Here is an 18,297-nt window from a genome sequence, read left to right as displayed (position 1 = left end):
TGTCTTAGATTTTAGGATCTGTAATTTGCAATGGCAAGTAACAAAGGTCAGTCTAAGGAAAATGCTGAAAACCTCAAAAGGTCTTGCTTTGAATGTCTACATAAGTAACTGGAGAATCTTCAAGTAAGGGGTATGGGGAGTTGGTTCAGCTGTACATAACATCAGTGTGGGTTCTACAAAGCAAACTCTATAACACAAGTATAATTTAATTGAATGAGTGCTAAATCTATATGTTTGTGGATTCAAAATAATGTTCAAAGGTATTTTGTCAGGGTCACATTTCAGAAGTCACTGGAGGACATCTTTTCAAAAAAATTCTGAGTGAGTTGACTTTCTAAACTCTCTGCTTGCTCTTATGACCCAGACCATGAGTGAAAATGGTCCACTGTGGACTATTTGAATTGCCCACTTATCTATTAAATAAACAGTCTATGGTTTATTAACAAGACTAAAGAAGTGGTATACTCGTGAAATACATACAACTGAAAGAATTGTAAAGCTGCTGTAAACAGCAGCATATCTCCTGGCAGTATCAGAAGATTTACAAATTAAAGACTTATTTTGTTAACCAGGTAAATGAATCAATCTGTTGTAGACATTTTCAGCCACAGTGACAAGTATAAAAACAATATATGTGGAATTTTTACAGTAGCCAATCAAGCATAAACTAGACTGCCCAGAGATAACTTTAACCTACAGACAGATGAAGAATATGAAGACTTCACACAGATTGGTACTGAAACCTCCACCCTGGATATAAGAGAGAGATCTTAACCATTGGGTCATCATGTTGAAATAGCTGAGTAAGCTATGAACTAAAGACCAAATGAGGTTTATTTACTTAGCTGGCTGATGGATAACCAGGTGGCCATTTTCAGTGATAACCTGGACCAAACGCAGATATACTTTATACATGTGTACATAGATTGAATTGGTTACTAGACCAAAGTTATGCAGATAACATTTATAGGCATAGTATTAATATAATATTACTATATAAACTACCTAATTTAGAAAGCAATAACTCTGCAATTAGATCAAATAATGCAACAAAAGAACACTGAAGACTGGATGTACAGTTGGCTAATACAACTTTCAAAATTGTAGAAATGAGGTTTAATACTGTCAAAGGAAAAAACTTCAAAGACCAATTCACGTAAGATTCAAGTATGGCGCCCTTTATTACTTGCAGCAAAGCATGCAGATACAGGATTTGTCTAAATTACTAGTGAGCAGTATGCTACTTTTATACAGTTCTATGAAATGTTACTTATTCTTTTGTTGACGTAGTTAGATACAGCTTTCTGTATTACTCTACAGAAAATGTTACTTAGATTTCCTGCTGACATGTTATGATTTAAAACTCACTGTGTGTTACATAGAAAATGTTACTTAGATTTCCTGCTGACATGACTGGATTATTGTTGATTTACAAAAAACATTTGAGAAAAACAACCTGGCCTTGGGGCTTATTTTTAGCCCACTACAAACTTTCTATTCTTCAATTGTGCAGTTCTAATTTATATGTGTTACATTTTACCTAGATTCAAGGTACATTTCTAGCTTAGGTATAAGTAATGCTGACTACGGTTTATACTTTCAAGCAGCCTTTGTTTTCATTATCAATAGCTTCTAGCAGCTGTGTACTTTCTCATGGCATAAGCAGAAAATCAATAACTCTTTGTTAAGTCTCATGACACTAATAGAAATGAAACACTTATTATTTTCATGACATTAGCAGAAATCAAATGCTTCCTGTTAATTTCCATAGCATAAGCAGATCATAGCTGCGCATATTTTCATGACATAACAGGACTGGAATGTCTCTAGTAGCTGTGCAGATTCATGCAGTGTGAACAGAATAAATGTATTAACCCTTTTAAACCTCGAATGCACTAAGCATGCATATTACTAATACATATTTTTCTAACATTTCCCCCCTTTTAATACTTTTATTCTACTTTCAAAATAAGCATAAACAGTTTTTTTTTCTTCCCCTAACCTCTTCCTACTCAGGATTTGCAGTTAAGAGAGTCATTCAGTTTAAACTTATGAAAGCATTTTCAATTTTTCAACAATTCTTCAAGTTCAGCACCTTGGTATAAGGTTTCTGAAACTGACATGTCTATAAAGTCTTTAATCAGTCTTTTAATGCAGGGAATGCAGAAGCAAACACATACCACCAGTAGGATCATTCCTACACAGATGGCAATCAGCATGTTCATCAGGATACTGCCCCACCCCCAAACAATCTCTGGAAAAAGTCTGTCAATGTATTTGGTCCTGGTTTGGTCATAGCCAACACTTGCTGAATTACCTCAAGGTGATTGTCTATCTTGTGTTTGTGGTCAGGAATATATGAACAGCTCCTGGATTAAAGCGCAAGTACCTCCTCTCACCACTAGGATGAAGTCAAGAGCCATGCGGTTTTGAAGCACTACAGTTCTCATGGCAGTCAGTTCATCAGTCACCAATTCTAGAGCGGAAAAGGTTGCATTGCTCATTATTTCAAGAAGTTTAGACAGTTTTCTCAGTTCCCAGATTGATTTCATTGCTCCATATGCTGGCAGTATACCTGCCCACGAGATGATGGTATCACCCAGGTCCATATGCAACAGTCCATTTTTCCCTAGGCCCACAGCATGATGGTTTTCCCAGCCCACATTCATTTGCCCTATTGGATTGACAGGCTTCTTGATTTCTCGTCGAACATTTCGAATTTTCCCCTGAGGCAAAACTGCTGTGTGTCATATGGCCGGAACCAGGTACCCCAAATAACAACTGCCGGACCAATTCTCAGGTAACCACTTGTATGCTTTCCTACCATATACAAAATAACAGTCTTCTACTTTGGTAGTAACTTTACTATGTCCTGGTTCTGGATAAAACATTTTTTTGTCAACTATAATCAGTTGTTTTTAGAGGTCAGCATTATGTCTTACTTCATCAGTTGTCCTATGCATCAGTTCAAAAAATGAATCATAGCTTGTGTTGCAATAGGAACCTGTTTTATTGTAGCATCTATAGGGAACAGTCACATTGCAATTGCTCCAACCCACCTGAACTGCATCATTTTTGTAAAAACACAGTCCCCTTCTGTCGAACAGGCAAGTGCAATGCTACTTTATCTTGTGATGTAACATCTGATGTATCATAGACTAAATTTTCCCAGGTCTTGTTGGCTCCTAGGGGGACTGACGTTAACAGTAACCCCTCCGTATGCTGTTGGCAAAGCTGTGCAAATCCAGCAATTCAAAACATTGAAGGTCTCAGCATACACATATTTCATTGCCTGGTAAGTGTTGAAGTTTGGGTGCCACTCTATGTGCATTTTACGTTTATTCAGTTCAGTTTGTGTGGCTGGGAAAAGGAATGGCCTCAACAAAAAGATTATTGTCACTAGTACAGTCAACAGGATGATTATGCAATACTTCTGAGGAAATGGTTGGTCTGCATTCCTGTTTTCTCTGACTCTTCCGAGTAGTTTTATTTGGATTTTTCTGGATTCTATCATTTTTGCTTTTGACATGTGATCTTACTCTCTGCCCTAATAGGACCTTCAGCACTGATGTTTTTTTCACTGGGGTTGAGACGGATCAGTCCTATTGATCTGACCCCCCCCCCCCTTTGCAGCCAGACTTTGTGCTGAGGGCCCCGATGGAGAGGTAAGATTTTTGTCCAGTTCAAAGTTCTTAACCAGTTTGCAGTGCGTCAGGTGGATCCACGAGGCTCGCTCTGCTATCTTGACTGCAGTGGGTGTTGAAAGAAGCACCTGGTATGGACCTTCCCACCTTGGTGATGACCAGTTTTTCTTTTTTATATTCTTCACCCACACCCAGTCCCTGGGGATCACTGCCACTTCTGATGTTTCGGTTTGTTCTTTATCTGAAACAGAATTTGACTGCAACAGATGTTTAGAATTCATGACTTTTTTCATATATTCAGCTAGTGTATAGTCAGCTTCCTGGTCTGCAGACATGAGAAGTTTCCACTGGGGTGTATAATAAGCCCTTCCAAATAGTTTTTCAAAATGAGTCAATCCTTTTGCAGTCGGAACAGTTCTCATGCTCAACAGTGCCAGGGGCAAACAATGCATCCAGTTCTTCCCTGTCTCAGCTATTAACTTTCTTAATTTATTCTTTAATATTCCATTATGTCTCTCAACTAGCCCTGCAGATTGCGGATGGTATGCACAATGATTTTTTAAAGAAATACCAAAATGCTTACTTAACTGCTGTATGGTTTGGTTTACAAAGTATGTACCGTTGTCACTGTAGATCCTTTCCAGAATGCCGAATCTAGGGATGATTTCTTTGACAAGAACTTTTGTCACCATAGCTGCATCTGGATTTTTGGTTGGAAAGGCTTCCACCCATCTGGAAAACATATCTACAATGACAAGACAATACTTCTTATTTTCACATTTGTTCAATTCTATGAAATCCATACAGATAGTGTGAAACGGATATGGTGGTGTAGGGAAACTCCATTGCTTGGGCTTTAATGCCCCTTGTGCATGATGTTTGTTACAAATTTGGCACATCAAACAAAATTTTTTAGAGTACTTTGTAAATCCATACGTTGTGAACACTTGGCTCACCAGCTGTACCCTCCCCCCTGTTGAGACATGGCATTGCCCATGGCTCAACAAAGCTGCATATCTAAACAAATTAGGTGGTAGTATCAGTTTCCCTTTTTTAGAGATGTACAGCCCCTTTTCGAGAATTGCTCCTCGTTTTACCCATCTTTGTTTTTCAGCTTGCGTAGTGAGTGTCTGCATTGTCTTTAACATTTCTAAGTCTAAAATCTCTGAGGGTTGTAGTTCCTCATTTAAAAGAAATACTTCTGTAGCTACTTGTTTTGCAGCTGTATCAGCTCTCACATTACCTTTTGAAATCCTATCTTGTTGCTTGGTGTGACCTGTGCATTTACAAATGGCTACTTTCTGAGGTAACTGAATAGATAAAATAAACTGTGCATGATTGATAGGTTTGCCAGTAGATGTTATCATTCCTCGGTTTTTCCACTGTTGTGCAAAGACATGTACAGTAGAAAAAGCGTACTGGCTGTCAGTAAAAATTTTTACACTTTTACTCTTTGCTAAGGTACATGCCCGTGTCAAGGCAATCAATTCTGCTGCTTGTGCAGGTAAGTTGTGTGGTAAAGGTTTTACTTCTACAATCTCAATATCAGAAACTACTGCATATCCTACTAGGTTCTGTCCTGCAGGACCCCTTTTGCACGAACCATCCACGTAGTATGTCACCTCGGCATCATCCAAGGGGACATTCATCCAAGGGGACATCCATGAGATCTTTTCTAGGTAGTATCTTTTGCTCAATTACCTGCAGATAGTAGTGTGGTGTGCCGTCTGCAGGGGTTGGGAACAAGGTAGAAGGATTCAAAGTCATGCATCGTTCAATTGTCATATGAGGTTGGCTCAACAATATAGTCATACAGGAAAGATGCCTAGCAGGGGAAAGATATGCTATCTTCTCTTGCAGTAAAATAATCATGACTGCATGAGGCACTCTCAAAGTGAGAGGGTGGAATAAAACTACTTGAGGCCGAAGCCTGTACTGCCATTGCAGCTGCAACTACTGCTTGTACACAGTGGGGTAAGGACCGTGCCACTGGGTCTAGTTGTGATGAATAGTAAGCAATGGGGCGTTGCTTGTCCCCATGCTGTTGTGTTGACACTGATGTCATATAACCTTGCTTACAATCTACAGTTTGGAAAAAAATATTTATGGTAGTTTGGTAATCCCAGAACTAATGAGGACGCTATTAACTGTTTCAGTTTGCAGAAAGCAGATTCTGCCTCTTGTGTCCATTGTAACAAATCCTGTGCTGCCATAGGCTTCTTATATATCAGGTCAGTCAGAGGTGCAGATTCCAAGGCATAGTTTGGAATCCAGCTCTGGCAAAAATTAGTTTTACCCAGGAAGGACATCATTTCCTTCTTGGTAGTGGGTTTTGGTGCTTGCAAAATTGCTACTTTTCTGTCCTCATCTAATGTTCTACCTTCTTTGGATATCACATATCCTAGGTATTTAACTTGTTTTTTTCCAAAGCTGCAGTTTATTTTTGTTTACCTTATGTCCTTCAGTGGCTAAAACTCGTAATAGCGCTATGGTATCTTCTTTACAATCTTGCTGGGTGGGGGCTGCCAGCAAGATGTCATCAACATAAAGTAAAATCTGACTGCCTCTTGGTGGGGTAAATCCCGCCAAGTTGCTTGCCATTTCTTGTGAGAATATTGTTGGACTTTCACAATATCCCTGTGGTAGTCGCATATACGTATACCTTTTCCCCTGAAATGTGAATGCAAACCAATACTGGCTGTCAGGGTGTATCGGTATTGAAAAGAACGCATTGCTGATATTTACCACAGAAAAATACTTCTGTTGAGATTTTAAATCATTCAACAGGGTGTGTGTGGGACTGGCACCATAGGTGCCCTTGGTATTACTGCGTCATTTACAGCTTGTAAATCTTGGACCATACGCCATTCTCCATTTTCTTTTTTAACTGGAAATAAGGGTGTGTTACTTGGTGAATCGGGAGATTCTACTAGTATCCCTCCTTTAAGTAAGGCTGCTATAATAGGCTTTATCCCTGCCTCTGCATCTTTTCTTAAGGGATACTGTCTTTTCTGTGGTCTAAATGCTGACTTTGGCATGATACCAACTGGTCCCGCTGTACGAATAAGTCCTACATCTGATTTTCCTGTTGACCAGAGAGTCTCTGGTATCTTTTGTAAGGCATTCTCTTCCTCCTTTAATAGGAGTGCTAATCAGCTGTCCTTGCTAGACTGCAAGTGCACGGCTGGGTGGGTCTGAGTTATCCAATTCAACTTCTGTATTTGTATTCCCTGTTCTGACAGTTCTAATTCTGTCTGTTTCTCCCATCTCGTGACTTTTTCTCCTAGGTCTGCCCATTCTATGTTTTTGTCCTTGGTTAAGCTAACATGTGGTAATCAATTAGATTTATAAAGTGCAAAGAACTCCTGGGGCAATGAACAGCTGGCTACACTGTTCCCTTCTGTGTCCCAGTACAGATTACGTAATATCAATCTGTTTGCATGATTTTTAAACAATTCTTGCTCATATTCCTTATCAGGTCCTGGTGTGTTAACAATAATACAGGGTACAGTGCAACAAGTGTTGCTTATCAATGTCAAGGGAGGGGAACTTGCTGATGGCTACATTCATTAATTCTTCGGTCACAGTCCCTGGACCAGTCGTAACCAAGTCCTGGCTGTACCAATAAAACATTTCACCCTCCGATTGCACTGCAAAGGTATCAATTTGTCGCTGTGCTGCCATACCCTGCATGGTTGGGACTACTGCTATATCAAATAATTGCATGAGGTCTCTGCCCAAGAGGTTTACTGGGCATTTTTCAGAAACAACAATTTTGCTTTTCTGAGTCAATCCTGAAACACGATCAGTTATTGCAATGTTTTGGAGAGGGGCTCCCGATACAGCTGTCCATTAGCTGCTTTTACCAGTATGTAATCAGGTGACTCTGTTTTCTGGCAGTTTGGAGGTATGTATCAGGGTTCGTGATGCCCCTGAGTCACACAAGAATTTGACTTCCCTCCCTTCTACCAAGAGGGTAACTTCTGGTTTTGTGTCTGCTAAATAAAGCTCCGGGCTCAATAAAGCTAGGTCTAATATTTCATTTTCTTCACTGTCACTAATTTCTTGCACTTCCTCTATCTCTTCTGTCACATCCTCTACTCCCTCTATCACATTCTCATTTGTCCTTTCTCTGCTATCCCCTTCTAGTGATTCCTGACTACCATATAGTCAGTCCTCACCCTCCTTGTCTTCCGTGGTTGCCTTCTTATTTTTCCTGCAATCCTTTGCCAAGTGTCCCTTTTTACCGCATTTGAAACATTCACCTCTTTTCTTTCACCCTTCAAAGTCCTCTGATCGTTGATCAGATTGATTGTTTCCCTGTACATTTTTCTTGCCCTTTTTCCCAGACTGTACTACATAAACTTCTGCTCCATCTTCTACACAAAATATCTGAGCTTTCTTTTTCTTTTTGCTATTAAAATGCCTTTCGGCATGCCTAGTATATTCAAGTAATGACTGTAACCTGCTTGTACGATGGTCTACCATGTGTTTTGTAATAAAACTGCTTATGGGTGCAATACTGCCTTTTAAAAATGCATTCTTTAACTGCTGTTCATATGGGGAATTTTGTGTTTGATCTTCAGGAACCTGCATTCCACAGTGGTTATTAAAACATTATAATAATCTGGCATAATACCGGCCAATAGTTTCACCTTCTTGTTGGATTCCTTGATTAATGCAAGTCTAGTCTGCCCTAGGCTTCCATTTTTCAGAGATGCGGTCTGTAAGACCTTTTACTCTGTTGTCTAGTTCTGCACTGCTATGTGGGAGGGGTCTGTGTGCAGCGTCACGGGGATTCCAGTTGCCACTAATCATGTGCCAATCTGGCCCCACAATTTGTCTAACTACTTTTTCTACCTCTTCTCCATTTAGGTTATAACTCAGCCTCATTCTTTGTAAATCTTCTGAGAATTTTCTAAAATTAACTTTTGGATGGGGAATTCCCTCAGTGGCTTTCTGGATATCTCCCAGAGTCCAGGGTCTATACACTAAAATAGTTGGGTCCTGACCGTCTTGTCCTGCCTGAGGATTGGGTACTTCTATAAGTGGGCATATTTCTTCTTCACTCATAGATCGTGAATTTTTAACCATTTGATATAACTCAATGCCTTCATTTGAGTTACCTGCCCTTGTTCGAGACCTGGTCCTGATGGGATCTCTAATAAATGGTTTTATTTTTACAATGTCTCTATTTTCAGTGACAACAGGATATCGTGGGGGTGGACTAACCTGTTTACTTGCTTCATATTCTGGTAAGGGAGGCGGAGGGGCCGATGCTATTACTAAGTTATTGTCCTCCTTATCTAAAAACATTGTTTTTGAATTGTTGTTCTTTTGTTCCCTATGGTTTACTTCCTCAATCCACCTGTGTGCCTGAGGAATTCCTAATTGGCGTTGCTTTTTTACCCGACCTTTGGAATCGGTTTTGAGCTGTTTGACAAGTTTGATAAGCGAGGATTTTTCTAATTTTCCGTCGAATTCATATTTATTAACCCATTTTGAATAATATTTAATGTTGTCGGTGCACTGACTCCATGTATTTTGCATCTTCTGTTAACGGCGGATTTTGGGGTCTTTTTGTGCAATTATTACCCATTTTGTTCTACCCTTTTGATCGTTATGTAACTTCTCTTATTTTTAATGTGGTACCACAGATTTTGTTATAGTCTCTTCAGAATGACTGCCTACCTATTCTGTTTCTCCTGATCTATGACAAGGCAGTAATCTTTTCTGTCCCTGACTTGTAAAATACAGTCTTGACAAAAACAATACAAATCTAGTCCCTGTTCTAAAACAGAAAACAGAAAAAAGTAGATTCACCTTACCTGAGCCTACGTGATTGATCACCTGATTCGCGGAGACCCGTCCTTCAGTCGCAGATCAGAAAGTGGCTGGCCTCTTTTGTACGACAATTCAGTCAGAGGGCTTTTCAAATAAGAAGAACCGATTTGGTTTCTTCCCCATACGGTTTCAACCACCTGGCCCATCTGATCCGAGGTGAAGAGAGGGTTCCGGTCCGAAGGACCAATCTGTCAAAGGAAAAAACTTCAAAATCAATTCACGTAAGATTCAAGTATGGCACCCTTTATTACTTGCAGCAAGGAGACAAAGCATGCAGATACAGGATTTGTCTAAATTACTACTGAGCAGTATGCTACTTTTATACAGTTCTATGAAATGTTACTTATTCTATTGTTGACGCAGTTAGACACAGCTTTCTGTATTACTCTACAGAAAATGTTACTTAGATTTCCTGCTGACATGTTCAGATTTAAAACTCACTATGTGTTACATAGAAAATGTTACTTAGATTTCCTGCTGACATGACTGGATTATTGTTGATTTATAAAAACATTTGAGGAAAAACAACCTGGCCTTGGGGCTTATTTTTAGCCCACTACAAACTTTCTATTCTTCAATTGTGCAGTTCTAATATATATGTTTTACATTTTACCTAGATTCAAGGTACATTTCTAGCTTAGGTACAAGTAATGCTGACTACGGTTAAAACTTTCAAGCAGCCTTTGTTTTCATTATCAATAGCTTCTAGCAGCTGTGTACTTTCTCATGGCATAAGCAGAAAATCAATAACTCTTTGTTAAGTCTCATGACACTAATAGAAATGAAACACATTATTTTCATGACATTAGCAGAAATCAAATGCTTCCTGTTAATTTCCATAGCATAAGCAGATCATAGCTGTGCATATTTTCATGACATAGGTTTGGAATGTCTCTAGTAGCTGTGCAGATTCATGCAGTGTGAACAGAATAAATGTATTAACCCTTTTAAACCTTGAATGCACTAAGCATGCATATTACTAATACATATTTTTCTAACAAATACAAAACATTAAAGTAAGAGCGTTATTAGTATAATATTAGATCTCAGACAAAAGCAGCAAACTGTGTAATATTTCCAGGTTGCTTAGAGATAAAAATAGTTCTTTTTGTTTGAAACAGTGATGGTGAATTATTTGTTCATAAGGAATTGTGAGCTGAAGCAAATGTGATGTGATGTACTACAAGGTGAAGCCTTAATGCAAAATAAAACTACTGTGAACTGCTCCATGTTCAAATCACCATAGGTAAAATCCAGTACCACTTCCTTGCAAGTTATAGGTCCCCCTCTATGACCCAGGAAACCCATACCATGTATTTAAATATATCAGAAATGTTAACCATCCAACCTAACACCATATTCATGGGTGACTTTAGTTACCCCACTGTTAACTGGGAATCCAACACCAAAAGTACATGCACAGAGATTCCTGGATTTTGTAAACAGACTTCCTGGACCAGGTAGTCAATACACCAACCAAGGGTGCAAACATACTAGATCTGGTCCTACTAATATGGGAGATTCCTGCACACCCTCTACTGTAATGTCTTCCCCCTGGTAAGGTCAGACCACAAAATGGTCTAATTTGAATAAAAAAAAAACTTGGACCCCCAACTAAACCTGGAGTATTCAGGAACTATTCCAAGGCTAACCTCCTGCAATTATGTGAGAACCTGGTAACATTTCAAGCCCTCATAAACCATGTGAACACTTCTGCCTATGCAGAACTGTTAACAGAAACCCTGTACTAGCATGTTAATAGCTGCATAGAGGCAGCTGTACCCACCAAGAAGTACAGAACTAACTCAAAAAGCAAGCCACCCTGGTGGAATCACAAAATCAGTCAGCTGTATAACAGCAGGAAGAAAAGCATGGCAAAAATTAGGAAGTGCAACACCCAGTAGGATAAAAGCACTCTCGTCAAACTAAACAAACAACTTAGAGGACAAAGTCTACCAAAGCCAAACTTGATGTAAGTTTGGCCTCCCAGGCCCATGACCACCACAAAGCATTTTTTAGCTATGTCCTAAAGCAAGCCACCCTGGTGGAATCATAAAATCAGTCAGCTGTATAACAGGAGGAAGAAAATCATGGCAAAAATTAGGAAGTGCAGCACCCAGTAGGATAAAAGCACTCTCATCAAACTAAACAAACAACTTAGAGGACAAAGTCTACCAAAGCCAAATTTGATGTAACTTTGGCCTCCCAGGCCAATGACAACCACAAAGCATTCTTTAGCTGTGTCCGCAACCTGAAAGGCAATACAGAATTGTGTGCAGAGCTCACTGTAAATGGAGCCACCTATACTGAACCGGAATCTATAGCAAACCTCCTGGCTGGTAAATCCAGCTCCAACTTTATCCCGCTCTCCCTCTCCTCCCTCTCAAACCTTCCCTCAGGAAATATCATCAAATAAAACTCCCCCTACTGTTTCTAGGGAACAGGTCCTTAATGCTCTCTCTAAGACCAAGAACTCTGCATCAGTGGGCCCAGACAGTATCCCAGGATGCCTTCTAAATACCATGAAACATGACCTATTAGGGCTTCTGGAATTACTATTTAACTGCAGCCTCCAGAAAGGCCTTGTGCCTCATGAATGGAGACAGGCAAAAGTCATCACTCTACACAAAGGTGCAGACTCTGGAAACTACAGACCCATAAGTCTCACTAGTCTTATATGTAAAGCCATGAAAATAATTATTATGGAGATGATCAATAGAGAGATAGTAAACCTCCAGACCCTGGACCCAACCCAGTTTGGTTTCATCAAGAACCAACCATGCCTATACAACCACCAATAATGCCTATTCAACCTTGTGGACTTCTTTGAGAAGGTTGACCAAGCAATGGATGAAGGCAAGATAATTCACATTGCCTACCTTGACCTGGCCAAGGGATTTGAAACAATACCCCACTTGGGCATTGTTGACAAACTCAAGAGGTTAGGTGAAAACCCATATGTCACCCGGTGGATAGCCAAATGGCTCACAGAAAGGACCAGGAAGTTAGAATTGGGGAGTCCACCTCAACAAAGAGGCCAGTCATAAGCAGAGTCCCTCAGGGATCAGTCCTTGGACAACTTCTTTTTGGCATTTACTACTCAGAAGTCAAAGCCAATGTCAGTGGTCTCTGGCTGACTACATTTGCAGATGATTGCAAATTTGGAGCTGTCATTGAATCTCACACTGACACAAATGTTCTCCAGGAGAGGCTGACACAGACAAACAATTGGTGTCAGAGCCATGGACTAAAACTAAATCCCAAGAAATCCATAATAGTATCCTTTGAGAAGTCATCCATCCCTGGTAACTATCATACTGACAACACACCCCTTAGAGTTGACCCAGTAGTCACGGACTTAGGGACACACATAGATAGTAACCTAGCCTTTGATCATCATGGGTCTACAGTGGTGAGGAAATCATTCTATATTGCACAACTTATAAACAAAGGCATGGCATCTAAGTCTAAGGAAGTCATTGTTCCATTGTATTCGGCATTCATCATACCTATCATTGAGTACAATGCCCCCTTTGGTATGTACCTAACCAGGCATATCCAACAATTAGAACATCCATAGAAGTTCCTCACTAAAGGAATACAGGGTGTAAGTAATACATTCTATGCAGACCACCTCAAGGCTCTATCCCTGTATTTTGTCTCCTACAAGCTTTTGAGGGGAGATCTATGCCTGGCATACAGAGCATTGTCAGAGCCCACTCTGATGGACCTCCTGCATATCCACAAACAAACAGAACCAGAATTACCCAGTCTAAAGACTTAAAGATTGCCTGTGATATAAATAGGACCTGCTGGAGAGAGGCGTGTATTCCAGAGACTACCCCATCTATAGAACAGGCTCCCCATCCATCTAAAGCAAAGTTCCTCCCTAACCCAATTCAAGTGCAACTTGGACAGTTGGATGGGAAAATGGAAATGTATCCCTGGTTTCGCACCTATGTCTCTAATGGACACAGGTAACCTATAAATAGCTCATCTAACAGGACCATGCTTACACTTATCAAGGGTATCAAAACTTGTCAGAAATTTGGGATGCATGGCTAGTCTTAAAAAGGCCCTTGTGGTCATTAGCCTAGTAAACACCTATGAGAGCAATGACCAAAGGAAAGAGGTAAGGTACCAGTGAGAGTAAGAGTATTTTACGAAGAAATGCAAGTAATGGAATTGATGCTACACACAACTCATGAATTCCATTTGAGTATAAAAACTGAAAGGGGGGGGGGGGATAAAGAGAACATGAGTTGTTGATTGGACAAAAATTAGCAGAGGTAATGTCTAGATGTAAAATCTACAAACACATGATAAGACTTTTGCAAAATAAACTTTTACCACTGTATAAAGTTCTAGGAAATTCCTATAGAACATTGCATAGTACTTCTGCATAGTTTACGCAGACATATCATTTCATATTTCTGCCACCCAAGTGTATTACGTGTGCAACAGAAATAACCTGCACCACAGGGTACGGATTATGTATATTCTTGACTTGTAGCAGGCTGTACTGGCTTTCACAATGGTACATTATCTGTATGCACTCACAGGTTCCCATTGGGAGAGGATCCAGCACTACATTTCTGCACATGCTTCATGTCAGCAGATTTCTAGAGGTTGACAGTGAAGGCATCGTACACCTGGCATAATCTGAGGATATAGTGGAACTGGCAGGAATACTAACAGTGGAGGGAAAACTGCCATCACCCACAGCTGAAAAGACTACAGAGGCCCATGATGAACTTTTACCATCACATATGTTAGTTTATGTATTTGTTAATTGATATTTTGAAAAACTCGTTAGTGCGGGTCAATAAAGGCTGTCTTCCTTGTAATATTGCTGTATTCACCACAACCAGAAACTCTTCAACCAGATCCTCTTTATTGTTACATCGAAAAAGACAGAGTTAGCGCTTTCATCTCCAAAAACCGGAGACCTCATCAGAATCAGTTAAACAACACACTCACCCTATCTTATATACATACTCAACCCAATCAAAAACGGTTAATTAATTAACTCTATTATCTAACAATAAAGTGGCTAGCCTATAAAACCAATAATGACATCAACTATAGTCGTCACAGATAAATAATAAAAATATTAAACTGTAAGAAATAAGTGCAAAATGAAACGAAGGACATTTCATATTCATAATACTTGGTATATATATATATATATATATATATATATATATATATATACATATATATATATACATATATATATATATATATATATATATATATATATATGCGTATGTACACGTACACATCAATAAAATTATATATCTATAAATAATAAAAATGTATGTTCTATAAATAATGTATATCTATAAGTGATGTGTTGAATGAATATTTAAAACCATGTAGATCCTAAAAAATATAATTTAATTAATTAAAATATTGTATTTTAAAAAAGTAGATAATAAATAAATATATTTTTTTGAGATCATGTTGTTGTTACATGTGCTTCTTAGGGTCATTGGCTAATAATTTTAGGGCTGGTGATATGGATATGTGGTCGTTTAAACCCTTACCACTACAGGCATCAAGCCTAAGCTGCCATATCATCTCCCTATATGACAGTTTCGTCTCCCAGTCACCCCCCCTATCAAAGTGGTCAACAACCTCAACCACCCAAAATTTAAAATTGGCCTTCTCACAAGTTAAGGAGTGTCTATATAATGCATTAGTTTCATTTTTACGGTTTATATCTCTCAGATGTTCGTATATCCTTTTTCTTAAGTGTCGTTCCGTTTTGCCAATGTAGAAACCCCAACATGATTTACAATAAACTAAATATACCAAACCCTTAGTGTAACAGCCGTTATATTTTTTTGCCTTTAATGTAATATTTAAACTAGGTAATGTTACTTCTTTTTCTCCAGCTATAAATGGACACTGGGGACATCTACCACATCTAAAAGTACCAACTTTTTTAGAGACTGATTCATCTTGGACTAAGCAATTCTTTCTCTCTAAAATGTTTTACATAAAAAAGAGATTCTGTTCTAAGTGGTGTAGTACCATATTCTTGACTCATATATTCATGTAGTAATAACACAGAACTTTTTTTTTTAGTTAAGTGAGGACTATGTCACCTTTTATCACCTTTTTTGTTTTAGCAATTGATCCGTATTTTTTCCAGGAGCTACTATAGGTTCATAGGTTCATAGGTTCATACTAGGCTATCTTCCCTAGGGCACTTATAAGCCTAGCCAGAGTGTGTGTGGCTTTCACCACCCCTTAGGATGAGAATACTATACCCATTAGTTTGCTGTGCTACTGTCCAGCAGTGACACAGAGATGATTCCCGGGGTAAACCTACGATCTCCCATCCACTCGTCAAGATTTCTCTTGAACAGAGTCAGTGAGGGGCTCTGCCTCACATGGACTGGGATTCTGTTCCATAGTGTAGGGAGTCTCTGGGTGATGAATCTGTCCCTCCAGCACGTCCTATTTATATCTGTGTTGAGGTTTAAGTCTCTTGCTCTCGTGGCTCTGGTGGATTTGGATTTTTTGAGGTGGAGCATGTCCATTAATTCCGGGTTGGACATGGCCTTGTATGTCAGGCACAGATCACCTCTGAGCAGACGGTATGCAACTGAATAGAGCTGGAGTTTCTTCAGTCGGGCAGCGTATGACATATGTTTGAGCCCCTTTATCCTTTTGGTGAGGAACTTTTGGGGTCTTTCCAACTGCTGCAGGTGTCGGGTAAGGTACATTCGAATGGGGCGTTGTACTCAATCATTGGTCTGATAAGTGAAGAGTACAGGGGTACAATGACCTCTCCTGATCTGGATGTGAATCCCTTCATGATCAGGTGGGCAATGTAGAAGGTCTTCCTAACCACTTTGGCAATGTGAGTGTCAAAAGAGATGTTACTGTCAACTTGGGTCCCCAGGTCCCTGATAACGTCTTCCGTGTTTAATGGATTACCACCTATGTGGTAATTAGGGGTTACCTTGTTTTTCCCAAAGGGTATGACTATACATTTTTTGGCATTTAGCTTAAGGCCATGGCTCTGGCACCAGTTATCCATTTCTATGAGACCTCTCTGGAGGATGTCTGTGTCTGATGGAGTGTCAATTATGGTGCCCAGTTTGCAGTCATCTGCAAATTTTGTCAGCCACAATCCTCCAATGTTTGCCTGCACTTCAGAAAAATAAATGCCGAACAAGAGGGGGCCCAGGACTGAGCCCTATGGGACACCGCTCATGACCGGCTTAGAGTCTGACATGGCACCAGCAACTCTAACCCTGTGGGTTCTGTCCTTGAGCCAGTTTGCAACCCATCTTGTGACATATGGGTTTACATCTAAGCTGGTGAGCTTTTCTATGATGCCCAAGTGGGGTATTGTGTCAAACGCTATCTGGATTAAAGTGGCATAATATACAATTCTTTTTATCTCACATGACAACTTAATTATAATATCATAGCAATAGCATTGCAATTTATCAGGCAAGTTATGAAGTCAAAATATCACTGGATTAAAAATCAGTAAAAACAAATCAGCATGCTTTGATATTTCAGACTTTATCACAAAAATTAACAGACAATATTAATGGTAATAAATTTGAAGTTCTACTGGTGCATTGTCTTGGTCAGCTTTCTTAATTCAGAAAGCTAGAAATGAATACTGGAAAAAAATAATAAAGGAGAGACTCATCACAGATTTATGTCTCTATATCAGGATTTTTTTAATGAAAGTATTCATTTTATCACTTATTCTTCTTCCTCTCAGACATCTAATCTCCTCTCCCTCAGTATTCCATGTGTGGTATTCATAAGAAAAATACTAAAATTCTTTGTAGAGAAGGGTTATTTTGCTTGCCAGTAACAATACTAACCACCTAGTAAAACATTCATGGTTACATAGGCTACAGTAGCGCATCATAACACAACACTTTCTTAATTAGTATGGAAACAGTACTAAATCCCCCGGGTGATAACTGTTGACAATTTGTATCTTAATTTTATTTATTTATATATTTTTTGTGTAACTCATAATACCCCAGTAGAATTGTCCCTTTTTTAATTAGTAAAGACAGTTCAAATATTTGTTCATAGAACCCCTTATGCTAAACTTTGTATTATGGCAACTCAACAGATTAAAATGTATTTTCCTCTCAAAGCAGCAACTGTCTTTTAATTATTTTATATTACAAAAGGAAAAGGAATCTTGTTTTATTACACTTTATTATAGACTAAAATGTTTAACATAAAAACTGCTTCTAAGACACATCAATATAATTTGTTTCAAACTAGCTATGATCTACAAAATTACATACCAGACACCAAACTCTATATAATCTTCAGACCTAAACATTACTGTGACTTTTGTTTAATCCAGTTTAGGAAAGGCTCTGAAAAACACATGGAAGAAAGCTTAAGCCTATTAGGTTCATGTTCAGCGATGACCAGGAACAGATAAGTAAATGTTTTACGTCTTATTTCAGTGTTCTCTGTATTATTAACATATAGTGCTGTAAGTAATAATTTCAACCACAGAATGGACTGAGAAGGTAGCCATACCCATATGATTATTTTAGCTATGATTTCTCCTTCTCTCAAAGCACTCAGTGTCTCTAGATGATGTTATCTTTACCAACCCTGTCCTTCAAGCCACTCCATTCATTTATTTAGTGCTGCATAATCCTTAGAATTACTTCTTACTTTCAGAACCTTTTGAGAGTGTTTCAGCATTATTTTCTGTTTTGTGTTCTTTGATGTCTTTTACCTACACTAATGAACCCTTTCTCCTCAGAAGAACTTTTTTTGTTTGTTTGCTTGTTTT

This window comes from Protopterus annectens, chromosome 1.part0 (assembly GCF_019279795.1).
Source record: "Protopterus annectens isolate FY-2018-M chromosome 1.part0, PAN1.0, whole genome shotgun sequence".
In the NCBI taxonomy this organism is placed as follows: domain Eukaryota; kingdom Metazoa; phylum Chordata; order Ceratodontiformes; family Protopteridae; genus Protopterus; species Protopterus annectens.
Note: the sequence above shows the minus strand (reverse complement) of the source record.